Source organism: Cetorhinus maximus, chromosome 11, assembly GCF_964194155.1.
Source record: "Cetorhinus maximus chromosome 11, sCetMax3.hap1.1, whole genome shotgun sequence".
Classification (NCBI taxonomy): Eukaryota; Metazoa; Chordata; class Chondrichthyes; order Lamniformes; family Cetorhinidae; genus Cetorhinus; species Cetorhinus maximus.
This window is the reverse complement of record NC_135889.1, coordinates 120,650,364-120,666,166: the sequence shown is the minus strand read 5'-3', so window position 1 is coordinate 120,666,166 and position 15,803 is coordinate 120,650,364. Positions and strand designations below refer to the sequence as shown.

General features: G+C 48.8%; 1 protein-coding gene across 2 annotated transcripts in view; it reads right to left on the bottom strand.

Moving 5' to 3' along the window:
- LOC144686882 (tubulin alpha-1D chain) overlaps nt 1-15,803 on the bottom strand; it is a 917,839-nt gene that overhangs the window by 122,981 nt on the left and 779,055 nt on the right. The window lies entirely within an intron of this gene.

Genomic DNA, 15,803 nt, shown 5'->3' with positions numbered 1-15,803 from the left:
GCAAGATGCAAAACAAACCTTCTACTGTTAGATGTGGTTCCACAATTGGGCAGCACTTGATGAACAATCCTGAGTGTGCTAATAGTTACACTAACAACCAATTTAAGATACTCAGTTGATTGCTCGTAATGTGGCTCATTTACACTTTCTGGAAACAACATAGATTCATATGCAAGGACCCACAATCTGCAAGTAAAAGGAATATGTTCAAGCCTTGCAGCTTTTTTGAATTACCCAAGAGCTTGGGAAGCCTATAGTTCCCTGTTGCGTTCTCTGTGGCAATGCCTCAGCCAATCAGGGTTGACATGCCAACCAATCAGCACTCTTTTCTCCTGTAGTATAAATTGTTGTGATTGTTTGAAATTTGGCATTCTTGCATTTGTCCTGACGAGTGTAAGATAAAAAGCTTTGACAACATATACCTCTTTTCAGCAACATTCAAACCCCTGGATTATTAATCCGTGAACATTATCACGATGCTCCCATTCCCCCATTGGCTGTGATGAGTTCCTGCCACCCCAAGCAATACAAAAACCCACTGATGCTCCCTGTTTAGACTCTCACATGACACCCTGGGAAAAGGTACTGGATGGGTGCCATCATTGTAGCAGGGCAACCCAGCAAGAGGGCTGTAGGGAAGGTCAGAGTGGGTGGGGGTTGAGGGGCAAAACAAACCACGTACAGTGCCAGTCTTGCGATCTGTCAATGTCCCTTTCCAGCCATTCCAGGCTGATGTGTGGAAGTATTTCCTTCATTTGTACAGAGCTCATGTCAGACACCCATTCACTGCACTGCGCCCAGTTCTGGATGTTAACAGGTTCAGTGAAGCCAAAACCAAGACACAGAGCTTGTTTTTATTGGGGGAGTTTATTCACAGAATCTTTACCGTGCAGAAAAAGGCCATTCGGCCCATCGAGTCTGCACTGTCTCTCTGAAAGAGTCCCACTCCTTATCCCTGTAATCTTGCACATTCTCTCTTTCCAATTTCCTCTCGAACACCTCGATCGAAACCGGCTCCACCACCAACTCAGGAAGTTCGTTCCAAACTTATTTGATCCAAACTTTACCTGATTCTGTGATACCTGGTGCTCCCTCTCCAGGGCCACCCAGCCAGGAACATAGCTGCGGTTAGAGGGGCAGACAGTCAGGTCAGACGTTCCCCTATTTATATTCTTCCAGTAAAACAAGAAAAACAATAAATTCAACAAAAAGTCAATAAATGAGAGGTGGGGGGCGTAGGGGTGACAGCCCCTGGTGGGCCACAGTAAATAAAACAAAAATGTGAAAGGAAATTTACAAAGTTAAATCAAAGTGTCATTCCTGGGGGTGATGATGCACCCCTGCCCCCCGAGGTGCCCACTGATCGCAGAAGGCCTCTAGTGTACCAGTGCACACCCCTGCCCCCCGAGGTGCCCACTGATCGCAGAAGGCCTCTAGTGTACCAGTGCACACCCCTGCCCCCCGAGGTGCCCACTGATCGTGGAAGGTCTCCAGTGTACCGGTGGACACCGCGTGCTCCCTCTGCAGGGCCACAGACTGTGAACAAGGCCACAGTAGAGGGTCGGATGGTCCCTATTTATACGTGCTCAAATACAATTAATACCCATCACCTGTTTCCCTTAACCTTAATAATATAATTGACATGAACAAACCTTAACAATGTGATTGCTCAGATACTGGGTGCTGCACCTCAGGAAGGATGTATTGGCCTTGGCGATTCATCCATCAGGGTGATATCAAGGCTAAAAGATTAAGTGATGTGGACATGTTGCATAGCCTCAGCTTGTAATTCCAGAGGGGTGACCTTCTCCCCTCTGGTTCTTTTGTCAGTTCACCTTATATCTGTGTCCTCTGGTTACTGTCCAGAAGCTTAAAATCAGATCCAGGTCATTCGGGAGTGACGTTAGGAAGCATATCTTCACACAAAAGGTATTGGAAATCTGGAACTTTCTCCTCCAAAAAGCTGTTGAGGCTGTGAGGGGTCAATTTAAGAGTGATAGATTTTTGTTGATTAAGGGGATGAGGCAGTCCAGAGAAGGTTCACTAGGTTGATCCTGGGTATGGAGGGATTTTCTTATGAGGAGATGTTGAGTAGGTTGGGCCTGTACTCATTGGAGTTTAGAAGAATGAGAGGCGACCTTATTGAAACATATAAGATTTTTAGGGGGCTTGACAGGGTAGATGCTGAGAGGTTGTTTCCCCTTGTGGGAGAGTTTAGGACCAGAGGGAATAATCTCAGAGTAAGGGGTCACCCATTTAAAACAGATGAGGAGGAATTTCTTCTCTCAGAGGGTAGTGAATCTGTGGAATTCTTCACTGCAGAGGGCTGTAGAGGCTGGGTCATTAAATATATTCAAGGCTGAGATAGACAGATTTTTAATCAGCAAGGGAATCGAGGGTGATGGGGAAAAGGCAGGAAAGCGGAGTTGAGGATCATTAGATCAGCCATGATCTCATTGAATGGCGGAGCAGACTCGATGGGCCGAATGGCCTACTTCTGCCCCTACGTCTTATGGTCTGAGGAGTTACGGAACAAAGGTGGGTGGAGTTAAGATACAGATCAGCCATGATTGAATGGTCGGACAGGATCAATGGGCTGAACGGCCTCCTCCTGTTCCTTATGGGCTGAAATTTACACCGGCGGGATTTTACAGTCGTGCCAAAAACCAATGGACTTTTGAATGGCCCCCTCGCACCCCCCCCACCCCCCACCCCCACCCCCTCCATCGTGACGGGGCCATAAAATTCTGCCCGATGTCTCTTTCAACTACGAACGAGGAGAGGGATAGTCTTCCCGAGGTGCCACAGAATGAAAGCCGCGTACGTTTCCTGTTGTGACAGGGCTCATGTGTCCGGCGAACACTCTGTGTGAACCCGGCTGAGCAGGAACCTGTCAGCAGCACATTCCCCCAGACCCAAGACCAGGATTCCGGACTCCTCTTACATTTGGATGCCAGGCTCCAATGCGTGTGTGAATTCCCCCGAGGAGTTAAAATTCTGACACCTCGGTATGCGGCCGGGGAAGGCTGGGAACCAGCTGCTGGTGAGCCAGTCTGTACAAGTGAAACCTCAGCCGATCACTGCCTCACAGGAGCCCAGTGGAACACTGTTCCTGGACCTCGACAGGCAGCTGGTCCGGTCCTCCCACTGCGAGGTCAAGTCCAAAGCTGGATCTTTCTCCGTCAAGCACCCCCCCTCCCCCGCCCCCACACTCCCGCCACCCCAACCGCCCCCCCCAAACCCTTCCTCCACTTTCTTCCTGAAGCCACTGTCTCATCCTCGGGCCAAGACCCACATCAAAGGTGGGGGGGGCGTTCAGTGGATCCATTGTTGGCCACTGCAGTGCCCTAATCCAAGCTGGCACTCCTGGTGCCAGTACTGAGGGGACGGGTTTTACAGCGGGCGGAACCGTCCCAGATTTGCACTAAGTGCGGTAGCGGGTGGGGATAAAAGGGATGTTTTTACCCGCCGGCCGCGATGGCGGCTTCTCGCGCTGTCTCGTCCCAATCCGGCCTCACTAACCCGCGCGTTCCCGGGGAACACAGCGTTTCGGTGGCGGGCGGGCTCCGATTCTCCTGCTGTGCCGTCGCCTCACTGCTTCCACACATCGGAAGTGCAGCCACGCGCAGGCTTCTCAGTGCTCCCAGCCCAGGGCTGCTGCAACAGTCCCAAAAGGCAACCCCTCCCCCACCGACCCCCCCTGTTTAGTGACGTCTCCCTCAAGCACCTTTTGGACACCATGGAGGCTGCTGTGATGTCCTCTAGCCCAGCTTTGGCTGCAACATTACCACTCCCGCTTGGTGGGCGATGGCAGTGGTGGTCAGTGCCAATGCTGCACAGAAGAGGTTGGCCATCCAGTGCAGAAAGAGGGTGAATGATCTGATCTGTGCCGCCAGGGTAAGGCAGGGTAAGGGTAATCTCATCCCTCTAAACTCACCCACTCACACACCCATCACACATTCACTGGCATCTCACTCACTGCCAGCTCAAGGGACATCACCACTCACTCTCTCACACACACCCTCACATCTCCATCTGGCCTCATCTCCTCTGGAGACTGCCTCCTCAGCCCTCACCACCTTGAGACCGCTTGCACAGATCAACATGTATCCCCCCCACACACACCCTGGGATACCCCCCTTCCCCAGTACAGCCCTCGCCCTGCAGCTGTTGAAAAGCCACCCCCCCTTTCCAGCCGGTCTGGTAGGTAGAGACCTGCCCGTGAGCCCCTCTAACAGTGATGTGGTGCTGCCTGTGAAGCCTGGCGCTGATGCCCGCGAGTGCTGCCCGAAGCAAGGTCGGTAAACAAACCTCGAAGTCCCGGGTGAAGTGCAGCCCGACAGGTGCACGTCGCTTATGTACAGTTGTGAAACACGTCAGCGCAGAATCACGCCAATGGGGGTGGACGATCCAGTGTCGGGGTGGGGGTGGTGAGTCTGGCTTTATAACCATCTGCAGATGTATTACAGTGAAATCCCCGATGCCTGAGGGTGGGAAACACAGCCCGCCATCGACGGGCAGAGCTGACAATCGCAAACTGGGTTTCACGACGTCGTGAAAACCGATTTTTGGCCTTTGCGCCATATTGTCCGCTCACGCCGCTGAACATGCCGACGCCAGCGGGCACGGAACATTCCGCCGGAAGGTTCAGGGTGCATGTCCTTCGTTTATAGCTTTGCTGTTTGCAAACAAAATGTGCAAAGTTAGTGAGAAGGGCAGTAACTTTTTTTAATTCTGTCACAGGGATGTTGACATCGTTGGCTGGGCCAGCATTTATTGCCCATCCCTAACTGCCCCGTGAGATGGCGGTAGTGAGCTGCCTTCCTGAACCCCTGCGGTCCATAAGAACACAAGAATTATGTGCAGGTGTCAGCCATTCGGCCCCTCGGGTCTGCTCCACCTTTCGATAAGATCATGGCTGATCTGATCGTGGCCTCAGCTCTACCTTCCTGTCCTGTCCGTCCCCCATAACCCCTGTCGATCAAAAATCTGTCTGTCTCAGCTTTGAATATATTCAATAAGCTGACCTCCAACGCTCTCTGGGGAAGAGAATTCCAAGCACCAATGAACCTCTGAGAGAAGAAATTCCCTTCATCTCCTTCTTAAATGGGAGACCCCTTAATTTTAAGCATTGCCCCCTGGTTCTAGTTTCCCCCACAAGGGAGATTAGAAATAGGGAGCATTCATAGGGCGCTCCCCTCTCACATCCACCTTGTCAAGGCTCCTCAGGATGTATATGTGGTGTAGGTACACCCACAGCGCTGTTAGGAAGGGAGTTCCTAACAAATAGAAAGACAGGAATTGAAGGAGGCCATTCGGCCCCTTGAGCTGCTTCTGCGTCTGCTCTGAACTGACAGATAAGTGCAAATTGGATCAATGTAAGTAGTGAGATGTCAATTCTGCTTATTCCGCAAGTCGCTGCAGATTTGAGAAACCCACTCCGATTCTCCCGGAATCCATCTACCGAGATGGATTTGAGGCTGGACCAATAGCCCCTTCTCATTCACCAGACACCCCCCTTCACCCTAGATAGTGCCTTAATTGCGCCCTGTTATGGGGGAAGGTAGCAAATTAGGCCTAATAAAGAACTTGCATTTTATACAGTGCCTTTCACAATTTCATGGTGCTACCGAGCCAATTAACCACTTTCCAAAGTCCAGCCACTGTGGTCGATTCACACGTGGTCCCAGGAAGCCCACAGGAAGGCCCAGAGGCACCGGAATCCTATCAGGCAGGCATGTCACCGCACAATTACTCCTTCCGCAAAAGAGTGAAACACAACACAAACACCAGGGGGCAGCGACGCACCAATTCAGGTTCACAATGTTCACAGGCAGGACAGAGCTACTTGTGGGATTTGAACACATTGTTAATTTGTCACCTGGGCTCCAACTGAGTAGCAGCCAGGCATAGGAAGGCAATAGATGGTATTGTCCTACATTACAACAGTGACTAGACTTCAAAAGTATTTTCTATCTCCACCTATCACTGGCCCCCTATCCAGCTCTACCCTCCCCCCTCCCCTTAAACCAGCTTATATTTCACCTCTTTTCTATTTTTACTTAGTTCTGTTGAAGAGTCATACGGACTCGAAATGTTAACTGTGCTCCTCTCCGCAGATGCTGCCAGACCTGCTGAGTTTTTCCAGGGTTTGGGACATCTGCTCTGGGCTGGAGAGGAACACCACCTTCAACACCTGCTGAGTTTTTCCAGGTATTTTTATTTTTGTTTTGGATTTCCAGCATCCACAGTTTTTTTTTGCTTTTATTCAAAAGTACTTCATTGGCTTGAAAGTGCTTTGCCACATTCTGAGGTGCTGTTAGGATTGGCCAGGAGTCTCCAGGAATTGAAGACCAATCTCCAGGACACAGCTGTGTGCAATCCTGGAGAAAAATCACCGGGCCATTCAAAGGGATTGCTTCTTTTTGTCATTTTCTTTGAACATTTTTCTTTACCAGATATAAAAATATTGAAAATGGGGGTGGGGAGAAAGGCTGTTTGTCTGTCAGTCAAGCATCATCCAGTTGGGTAATGAAACCCTTTTTGCTTTCTAATTGGCGTAGGAAAGCTGTGCGTCACCAGGATGAATATGTTGGCCAACTAATGGCTGGAGCGTGGGGGCAAGTCATGTGATAAAACCTCCAGGAATACATTTAATCACAGTTGACAACCAAAGGTGCTGGGTCACTGCAAGGCTTTCTTTATCAGTATAGTCAGGGGGTGGACACAGTTCTCTGGAACCAAGAGCGGGAGTCCAGACGGCTCTGTTGCCTGCCCGGTGCCAGGGTTTGGGACATCTGCTCTGGGCTGGAGAGGAACTTGCAGTGGGAGGGGGGAGCAGGACCCAGTGGTCGTGGTCCGTGGAGGTAACAACGACATAGATTGGACTAGGAAAGAGGTTCTGCTGAGAGAGTATGAGCAGCAAGGGGCTAAATTAAAAAGCAGGACCTCAAAGGTAATAGTCTCTGGATTACTACCTGAGCCACAAGGAAATTGGCATAGGGTAAATCAGATCAGAGAGTTAAATGCATGGTTCAAATATTGGTGTGGGTGAAATGAATTATGAATCATGGGGCACTGGCACCAGTACTGGGGAAAGTGGGACCGTTGGGACAGTCTCCACCTGAACCGTGCTGGGACCAGTGTTCTGGCAAGTCGTATAACTAGGGCAGTAGAGGGGGCTTTAAACTAAATAGTGGTTGCAAGGGATCAAGTTTGGGAAGATGTAATAAATTAAAGAGGGAAAACAAGGCAAAAGACCAAGGTAGGAATAAAGGAAATGATGATCTGACTGTGGCAGGAAAAGGCAGAGTGTACAAGCCCGAGTGTGCACCAGCAGATAAGACTAGAGGTCACAAAAATAGTAACAAGATAGAACTGAAAGGCTGTGTGTGTGACATTTAGGTACATGACATTTAGGAAGGACAGGAAGCTGGGAAAAGTGGAGAGGTATCTCTGTTAATTAAGAATGACATTGGTACAATAGAGTGAGATGACCTTAGTTTTGGAGATTAAGGTGTAGGAGCAGTTTGGCTTTTTAAAAATTAATTCACAGCATGTGGGCATCGCTGGCTGGGCCAGCATTTATTGCCCATCCCTAATTGCCCTTGAGAAGGTGGTGGTGAGCTGCCTTCCTGAACCGCTGCAGTCCATGTGGTGTAGGTACATCCACAGTGCTGTTAGGAAGGGAGTTCCAGGGTTTTGACCCGGTAACAGTGAAGGAACGGCGATATATTTCCAAGTCAGGATGGTGAGTGACTTGGAAGGGAAATTCCAGGTAGTGGTGTTCCCATCTATCTGCTACTCTTGTCCTTCTTGTTGTGGGTTTGGAAGGTGCTGTCTAAGGAGACTTGGTGAGTTTCTGCAGTGCATCTTGTAGATGGTACACACTGCTGCTACTGTGCGGCAGTGGTGGAGGGAGTGAATGTTTGTGGATGGGGTGCCAATCAGGTGGGCTGCTTTGTCCTGGATGGTGTCAAACTCTTTGAGTGTTGTGGGAGCTGAACTCATTGAGACAAGTGGGGAGTATTCCATCACACCCCTGACTTGTGCCTTGTAGATGGTGGACAGGCTTTGGGGAGTCAGGAGGTGAATTACTCATCGCAGGATTCCTAGCCTCTGACCTGCTCTTGTAGCCACAGTATTTATATGGCTAGTCCAGTTCAGTTTCTGGTCAATGGTAACCCCCAGGATGTTGATAGTGGGGGATTCAACAATGGTAATGCCGTTGAAAGTCAAGGGCGATGGTTAGATTCTCTCTTGTCAAAGATGGTCATTGCCTGACACTTGTTTGGTGCAAATGTTACTCGCCATTGGTCAGCCCAAGCCTGGATATTGTCCAGGTCTTGTTGCATTTGGACATGGACTGCTTCAGTATCTGAGGAGTCGCAAATGGTGCTGAACATTGTGCAATCATCAGCGAACATCCCCACTTCTGACCTTATGATGGAAGGAAGGTCATTGGTGAAGCAGCTGAAGATGGTTGGGCCGAGGACACTACTGTGACTGTACAGTGGACACTCCTACCAATACTGTCATGGACAGATGCATCTGTGGCAGGCAGGTTGGTGAGGATGAGGTCAAGTATGTTTTTCCCTCTTGTTGGTTCTCTCACCACCTGCCACAGGCCCAGTCCAGCAGCTATGTCATTTAGGACTTGGCCAGCTCAAGCAGTAGTGGTGCTACTGAACCACTCTTGGTGATGGACATTGAAGTCCCCCATCCAGAGTATATTCTACGCCCTTGCCACCCTCAGTGCTTCCTCCAAGTGGTGTTCAACATGGAGGAGCACTGATTCATCAGCTGAGGGAGGGCGGTACCTGGTGATCAGCAGGAGGTTTCCTTACCCATGTTTGACCTGATGCCATGAGACTTCATGGGGTCTGGAGTTGATGTTGAGGACTCCCAGGGCAACTCCCTCCCAAGTGTGTACCACTCGGGTAGAGACGGGAAGTAGTAAATTTAAGTCGTCACTTGTGGGGGTGGTTTATAGGCCCCCTAACAGTAAACACACTTAGATAAAAACAAAAAGCTAAAAGCTACTGCGGATGCTGGAAATCCAAAACAAAAACAGAATTACCTGGAAAAACTCAGCAGGTCTGGCAGCATCGGTGGAGAAGAAATCAGTTAACGTTTCAAGTCTTCACGACCCTTTGGCAGAACTGAAGCATAGTTAGGAGAAAGGTGAAATATAAGCTGGTTTAAGGTGGGGTGGGGGGGGGGAGAGAGAGAAGTTGAGGGTGTGGTGATTGTGGATAAGCAAGCAGTGATAGGAGCAGATAATCAAAAGATGTCACAGACAAAAGGATCAAAGAGGTGTTGAAGGTGGTGATATTTGTCTAAGAAAAGTGCTAATTAAGAATGGATGGCAGGACACTCAAGGTACAGCTCTAGTGGGGGTGGGGTGGAAAGACTAACAAAGTTTTAGTTTTAGATTTAAAAATAATGGAAATAGGTGGGAAAAGAAGAATCTATATAAATTATTGAAAAAAAAGGGAGGGGGAAGAAACGGGGTGGGGATGGGGGGAGGGAGTTTAAGATCTAAAGTTGTTGAATTCAATATTCAGCCCGGAAGGCTGTAAAGTGCCTAGTCGGAAGATGAGGTGCTGTTCCTCCAGTTTGTGTTGGGCTTCACTGGAACAATGCAGCAAGCCAAGGACAGACATGTGGGCAAGAGAACAGGGTGGAGTGTTAAAATGGCAAGCGACAGGGAGGTTTGGGTCTTTCTTGCGGACAGACCGCAGGTGTTCTGCAAAGCGGTCGCCCAGTTTGCGTTTGGTCTCTCCAATGCAGAGGAGACCGCATTGGGAGCAACGAATGCAGTAGACTAAGTTAGGGGAAATGCAAGTGAAATGCTGCTTCACTTGAAAGGAGTGTTTGGGCCCTTGGACAGTGAGGAGAGAGGAAGTGAAGGGGCAGGTGTTGCATCTTCTGCGTGGGCATGGGGAGGTGCCATAGGTGGGGGTTGAGGAGTAGGGGGTGATGGAGGAGTGGACCAGGGTGTCCCGGAGGGAATGATCCCTACGGAATGCCGTCAAGGGGGGTGAAGGGAAGATGTGTTTGGTGGTGACATTAGCCGTCTCAATTTCTCTGCTCCTCTCACCCATTCTAATCTGTCTCTCTCTGAACTCACTGCACTCCGTTCTCTCAGGTCCAACCCCAACATTGTCATCAAACCCGCTGACAAGGGTGGTGCTGTTGTTGTCTGGCGCACTGACCTCTACCTCGTGGAGGCAGAGCGTCAACTCGCAGACACTTCCTCCTACCTCTCCCTGGACCATGACCCCACCACTGAACATCAAGCCATTGTTTCCAGGACTGTCACTGACCTCATCTCCTCTGGAGATCTTCCTCCCACAGCTTCCAACTTGATAGTCGCCCAACCTCGGACAGCCCGCTTCTACCTCCTACTCAAAATCCACAAACAGAACTGTCCTGGCAGACCGATCGTGTCAGCCTGTTCCTGCCCCACGGAACTCATTTCTCGTTATCTTGACTCCCTTCTCTCTCCCCATGTCCAGTCCCTTCCCACCTACATCCGTGATTCCTCTGACACCTTACGTCACATCAACAATTTCCAGTTCCCTGGCCCCAACCGCTTCCTCTTCACCATGGATGTCCAATCCCTCTATACCTCCATCCCCCACCAGGATGGTCTGAGGGCCCTTAGCTTCTTCCTTGAACAGAGGCCCGAATAATCCCCATCCACCACTACTCTCCTCCGTCTGGCTGAACTTGTTCTCACACTGAACAATTTCTCCTTTAATTCCTCTCACTTCCTCCAAATAAAAGGTGTGGCTATGGGTACCCGCATGGGCCCCAGCTATGCCTGTCTCTTTATGGGGTATGTGGAACATTCCTTGTTCCAGTCCTACTCCGGCCCCCTCCCACAACTCTTTCTCCGGTACATCGATGATTACTTCGGTGCTGCTTCATGCTCTCGTCGGGACCTGGAAAAATTTATTAATTTTGCTTCCAATCTCCACCCCTCCACCATTTTCACATGGTCCATCTCTGACACTTCTCTTCCCTTCCTTGACCTCTCTGTCTCAATTTCTGATGATAGACTGTCCACCAATATCCATTACAAGCCTACCGACTCCCACAGCTACCTTGACTACAGCTCCTCACACCCCGCTTCCTGTAAGGACTCCATCCCATTCTCTCAGTTCCTTCACCTCCGTCGCATCTGTTCTGATGACGCTACCTTCAAAAACAGCTCCTCTGACATGTCCTCCTTCTTCCTTAACCGAGGTTTTCCACCCACGGTCGTTGACAGGGCCCTCAACCGTGTCCGGCCCATATCCCGCGCATCCTCCCTCACGCCTTCTCCTCCTTCCCAGAAACATGATAGGGTCCCCCTTTTCCTCACTTATCACCCCATCAGCCTCCGCATTCAAAGGATCATCCTCCGCCATTTCTGCCAACTCCAGCATGATGCTACCACCAAACACATCTTCCCTTCACCCCCCCGACGGCATTCTGTAGGGATCGTTCCCTCCGGGACACCCTGGTCCACTCCTCCATCACCCCCTACTCCTCAACCCCCACCTATGGCACCTCCCCATGCCCACGCAGGAGATGCAACACCTGCCCCTTCACTTCCTCTCTCCTCACCGTCCAAGGGCCCAAACACTCCTTTCAAGTGAAGCAGCATTTCACTTGCATTTCCCCTAACTTAGTCTACTGCATTCGTTGCTCCCAATGCGGTCTCCTCTACATTGGAGAGACCAAACGCAAACTGGGCGACCGCTTTGCAGAACACCTGCGGTCTGTCCGCAAGAAAGACCCAAACCTCCCTGTCGCTTGCCATTTTAACACTCCACCCTGTTCTCTTGCCCACATGTCTGTCCTTGGCTTGCTGCATTGTTCCAGTGAAGCCCAACACAAACTGGAGGAACAGCACCTCATCTTCCGACTAGGCACTTTACAGCCTTCCGGGCTGAATATTGAATTCAACAACTTTAGATCTTAAACTCCCCCTCCCCCATCCCCACCCCATTTCTCCCCCCTCCCTTTTTTTTCAATAATTTATATAGATTCTTCTTTTCCCACCTATTTCCATTATTTTTAAATCTAAAACTAAAACTTTGTTAGTCTTTCCACCCCACCCCCACTAGAGCTGTACCTTGAGTGTCCTGTCTTCCATTCTTAATTAGCACTTTTCTTAGACAAATATCACCACCTTCAACACCTCTTTGATCCTTTTGTCTGTGACATCTTTTGATTATCTGCTCCTATCACTGCTTGCTTATCTCCACAATCACCACACCCTCAACTTCTCTCTCCCCCCGCCCCCCACCCCCCCCCCTCACCTTAAACCAGCTTATATTTCACCTTTCTCCCAACTATGCTTCAGTTCTGGCAAAGGGTTGTGAAGACTTGAAACGTTAACTGATTTCTTCTCCACCGATGCTGCCAGACCTGCTGAGTTTTTCCAGGTAGTAAACACACTTAGTCATTTGGCCGTACAGAACTTGAGCATTGCTGAAAAAAGAGACATGTCGAAGTTTTTTGTCTTATGCTCATCATTGTCTTTGTGTGTACTGGAGGCTACATATATTAATACACAGAGCCCTGTTCATTGCAGACAGAAAGTACATGCACACGCATTGTGCCTTTTTCAGCTAAACAAAATAAGCGTCAACCATTCACTGACTCATTCCTCAGGGCAATGCCTTGACCAATCAAGGTCAAGCTGCCTGGTTTAAATATCAAACAATGCTTGGCAGTTAACTATCAGCCACCATCGCTAGTGCATTCTCCATGGCAACACCTCTACCAATCAGAGTCCACTTGCCAACCAATCAGCACTCTCTTCTCATACAGTATAAATTGTTGTTTTCCCCTTTATTGGTATTCTTGCAAGGTGTCCTGATGAGTGCAAGATGAAAAGCTTCAACATGTCTCTTCTTTCAGCAGTAACCAAACTGTAGGATGGGATACACAGGAAGAAATAATGGGGGCTTGTGAGAATGGTATGGTGATAATCATGGGTGATTTTAATCTACAAATAGATTGAATGAATCAGATTGGCAAAGATAGCCTGGTTGATGAGTTCATAGAGTATTTTCAGGACAGTTTATTAGAGCAGCACATTCTAGCACCAACCAGAGGGCAGGCTACACCAGATCTGGTAATGTGTAATGAGGCATGATTAATGAATGACCTCATAGTGAAGACGCCCCTCGGTAGCAGTGATCATAATATGATTGAATTTCACATTCGGTTTGAGGGAGACAGGAGTAGATCTAAGATTATTGTTTTAAACTTAAATAAGGACAATTATGAAGGCATGAAGACAGAGCTGGCTAAAGTGAGCTGGTAAATTAGGTTAAGGGATAGGTCAGTAGAGATGCAGTGGCAGACTGTTAAGGAGATATTTCAGAATATTCAGATAAGGTACATCCCAGTGAGAAAGAAAGACTCTAAGGGAAGGACATGGTTAACTAAGGAAGTTAAAGATAGTAGCAAATTGAAACAAAAATTGTATAATTCCACAAAGATGATTGACAGGGGAGAAGATTGGACAGGATATAAAGAACAACAAAGAATGACAAAAACATTAATAAGGAGGGAGAAATTAGAGTACGAGAGAAAGCAAGCTAGAAATACAGGGTGGAATTTTACAGCCCTGCCTCAGTGGGGCGGGGCCATAAAATGCGGCAAGTGGTTCAAAAGCCCATTGACTTCAGTGGGACCATAAAATCCCACCGGTGTAAAATTCCGCCCCTAAAGACAGATTTTAAGAGTTTTTACAGGTATTTAAAAAGGAAAAGAACAAGCGAAGTGAGTGTTGATTCTCTGGAGAGTGAGAATGGGGAATGGTATAATAATGGAAAATAAGGAAATGGTGGATGAGCTGAGCAGATATTTTGCGCCTGTCTTCACTGTAGAGGATACAAATAATACCATCCCAGAAATAATGGTGAATTTGGAGGTGAAAGGGAGGGAGGAACTTAAAACAATTGCACTCACCTGGGAACGGGTACTAAGGAAATTATTAGAATGAAAAGCTGACATGTCCCCGGTAAATGCGTTGGTGGAGCTTTCCTCACTGTTTTCCGGGCCCCTGGATTCAGGACAGAATCACGCACCTGTCCTTATTTTCGAAGGTGGGAATGGAAAATGGTTTCTCCTTGAGGGAGCAAAAGTGACATCCTTCCCAGGGGCATCCAACCGACCGACAGAGGAAATGGTCACGACCCCATTAAATTGGTTATACCTGGTGAGTGGATCCCATTGCATTGGATATGCCTAGTGAGTGGATCGCATTAAATTAGATGTGCCTGGTGAGTGGATCCCATTGGATTGGATACACCTGGTGAGTGGATCACGTTGAATTGGATATGGCTAGTGAGTAGATCCCACTGAATTGGATATACTTGCTGAGTGGATCACATTAAATGGGACATACCTAGAGAGCAGATCCCATTGAATTGGGCATATCCAGGGAGTGGATCCCATTGAATTGGACATATGTAATGAATGTACATATGTGTAAACATACGAATTAGGAACAGGAGTAGGCCATTCGGCCCATCAAGTCTGCTCCTCCATTCAATAAGTTCATGCTGATCTGACTGTAGCCTTAACTCTACTTTCCTGTCTACCCCATACAACTTTTGACCCTCTTGTCAATCAAGAGTCTATGTAATTTGGCCTTGACAATATTCACTCTCTGGGGAAGAGAGTTCCACAGACTAATGACCCTCTGAGAAAACAAAAGCTCCTCATCTCTGTCTTAAACGGGAGACCCCTTATTTTTAAACTATGCCCCCTGGTTCTAGTCTCTCCCGTAAGGGGAAACATCCTCTTGGTATCCATCTGATCAAGTCCCCTCGGGATCTTATACGTTTCTATAAGGTCACCTCTCATTCTTCTGAACTCCAAATGGATGCAGGCCCCAGTAGATCACATTGAATTGGACACACCAGATAAGTGGATCACATGGAATGGGACACACCTGGTAAGTGGATCACATGGAATGGGACATACCTGGTAAGTGGATCACATGGAATGGGACATACCTGGTAAGTGGATCACATGGAATGGGACATACCTGGTAGGTGGATCACATGGAATGGGACATACCTGGTAGGTGGATCACATGGAATGGGACATACCTGGTAGGTGGATCACATGGAATGGGACATACCTGGTAGGTGGATCACATGGAATGGGACATACCTGGTAGGTGGATCACATGGAATGGGACATACCTGGTAGGTGGATCACATGGAATGGGACATACCTGGTAGGTGGATCACATGGAATGGGACATACCTGGTAGGTGGATCACATGGAATGGGACATACCTGGTAAGTGGATCACATGGAATGGGACATACCTGGTAGGTGGATCACACGGAATGGGACATACCTGGTAGGTGGATCACACGGAATGGGACATACCTGGTAGGTGGATCACACGGAATGGGACATACCTGGTAGGTGGATCACATGGAATGGGACATACCTGGTAGGCGGATCACATGGAATGGGACATACCTGGTAGGTGGATCACACGGAATGGGACATACCTGGTAGGTGGATCACATGGAATGGGACATACCTGGTAGGTGGATCACACGGAATCGGACATACCTGGTAGGTGGATCACATGGAGCGAGACATACCTTGAGCACAGATCACATTGATCTGGGCATACCTGGTGAGTAGATCACATGGCATGGGACACGCGGGGTGAGTGGATCTAACTGACGTGTGGCTGGTTATGGTATTTTATCTAAACACGCGCCCTTCTGGATAATCCTCCGCTATCCGCTCACGTCCGATGTGCGC